The sequence below is a fragment of the Myotis daubentonii genome, chromosome 12 (assembly GCF_963259705.1).
Source record: "Myotis daubentonii chromosome 12, mMyoDau2.1, whole genome shotgun sequence".
Classification (NCBI taxonomy): Eukaryota; Metazoa; Chordata; class Mammalia; order Chiroptera; family Vespertilionidae; genus Myotis; species Myotis daubentonii.
This window is the reverse complement of record NC_081851.1, coordinates 72,980,093-72,982,641: the sequence shown is the minus strand read 5'-3', so window position 1 is coordinate 72,982,641 and position 2,549 is coordinate 72,980,093.

Sequence of the window (2,549 nt, the reverse complement as noted above, 5' to 3'; positions counted from 1 at the left end):
CACCTCCGGGGTCCCTGGCCTGCTCCTCGCACCCTAAACTCCACCAGGACGTCATGAATCACTCTTTTCACGTGGTAGGCAGTGGCTAGCAATGCTTTGCCCCTCAGAGAAATCTCTAGTGATGGGGATTTCAGACAAATAGGAGAGCTATCAGAGGGCCATTTTAGGGCAGGAGATTTTGGGGTGCAGTCAGAGCCACCCTCTCCCCCTGGGTCTGGCCCATGGCAGTATCAATTGAGACTTTGTCATCAGTCCCTGGCATCTAACTCTGCTTGATACTACTGGCCTCATCGCAGATGCTCGATGCTTATTGAATTGGGTTAAATTTGGACTCTCTAGGCTACAGTTTTTCCATCTTTAAAACAAAGGGTTGGACTAGAATCTCAGGGCCCTACTAGCTCTCAGGTCTCCTAAGTGCATTTATATCCCTGGGTTGGAAGACGGCTTGTAAATGAGAATAAAACTGTGTCTGTAAATATGTGTGTCTCCCTGCGTTGACAGAGTTCTTGAGCACAGTGACCCAGAGCCCTGCAAGGCCTCCTGATTCGGTCCGACGGACATCCCAGGAGCCGACCCTACCCATCTGCGGGCAGTTTTGTAGGTTTTTTGAATGAGCAAAGAAAAGGGACCCTAAATAAAATGAGGTTTCAGATTTAGAACCAGGGCCATGGCTCACGTGACCACATTCTTAATTCAGCAGTTTTCGAGGTGGTCTGAGGCCCGTTGGGGGAGTCCCCAAGACCCTCTCGGGGAGCCTCGGGGTTAAAACAAAGGCCCCTTGTTGGTTCCTCTGGTTCCTGGCGGCGGAAAAGCACCCCCCAAACTCCTTTCCTTGACTCCCGGCCTTCTCCGCTGGGGAAGCCAGCGTGTGATCCTCATCAAGGTCACCTGACCCTCCCGCAGGCACTTCCCAGGGCTTTGCTGGCATTTCCATAGACCCCTCTGCACGGCGGAGGGAATGGTGTGCCCTACCTGGGACACAGCCTGAAGCAGCCCGGCCACAGCTCAAAGGGGCGCAGGTCTCCTGCTTCTGCCTCAAATGCGCGGGGACGTCGCAACCGAAGTTCCAGAGGCTAGCCGGTGTGTAACATTGAAATGTGTATATTGAGTTATGCACCCAGGCAAACTCGGGAAAGCAAGTCGTGGCTACCGCGGAACTTCTGGGTTGCCTTGCCTGTCACCAATGCCTCTGGGAGCTGGGGTGCCACTCCCCTTTCTTTGGAGAAACAACCGTCTCCAGAAAAAGACACAGCGGAAGGGCCTCCCTGGCTCCGTCCTGCCCTGGCCCGGCCGACCTTGGGCCCCATTCTTGATCTCTCCCCAGGAAGGCAGGCTCCTGTGCCCTGGGGTCCTCCTGGGTCTCTGGTGTCTGTCCCTCCATCCCCCTCCCCCGCCAGCCCCCACCCCCCATAATCACACACTCCTCTCCTGCCCCACCTCTACCTGGTGTCGGTCCCTCTGCAGCCCATTCTGTCATTTGACTCCGAGGGCGCCCAGCGGGAAGGAAGCCCGATCCCCAGGTGACGCTCGGGGAAGGTGAAGTCTGTGGGTGGAGAGGTCGGTGCAGCCGGGGCTGCGGGGTGGGCAGGGGGCGGGGGGGGGGGGGGGGGGCTCCTGCAGTTCCTGCTCCGGCCGCGCGGTGGGGCACCGGGCTCCACACCCACCGCTGACTACACGTCCCGCCGGCCCCAAGCGCCTCCCCAGGCAAGAGGATGTCTTGGGAAAGCTGGGGAGGGGAGGGGGGAGGGGGGGGACCCTGGGGAGGCGGGAGGCGGTCCTCCCTGGCAGGGACCCAGGGAGGGACGTGTGGGATGACCAGCGGCGGTGGACACCTTCTGGAACGCAGGACTCGCTGTGCATTTCCAAAGGTGAGAATGGCCATAGCGACCCCCCACGTCCTTCACCCCCACGGCCACCCCACGGTCTCTCCTCATCATCTTGGGCCCGAAAGCTGCCATGAGCCTGCGCTCTGCCACGCAGCCGCTGTGTGCCCTGGCCCAGGGGCTGCACTCGGGGCCTGGCGGGCCTTGTTTGAATGAAGCAGAGATGCAACTGTCCGCCCAGAGGGTTTGACAGAAGGAGGAGGGCGCGTGGAGTGCAGTGGGGTTTCTGGAGCAAAGGCCAGAATCCCGCTGACCCTGCCTCCCAGAGCCCCCTCGAGCACGTGTAGTGTGCGGCCTCCTAGGCCCTCGGAGCACTGTGGGTGGAGCCTCGGGGGCACCCATTGATTATCCGAGGAGCGCACAGGCAGCTCCTGCCACTGTCCCGGGCCTGCCCGGACCTTAGAGCACCTGCTTCCTGCTCATCTCTGCCCTAACCCAGCGGCTCTGCTGGAGGAGGAGGGGGGAGGGATGGCCTCTAGGCCCCCCCTTGCAAGCGTGCCCCCACGGTTTGTAAGTCTGAGAACAAGCAAACTTTCCTTTTGTTCGAGGACCAGGTGCACCAGGGAGCGAGCGTCCTCGGTAGTGTTGCTTGAAACCAATTTCCAGGTGGTGGAGTGAGCGGCCTCCTGCCTCCATTTCGCTTTGATAAGCGCCCGTTAAAACAAG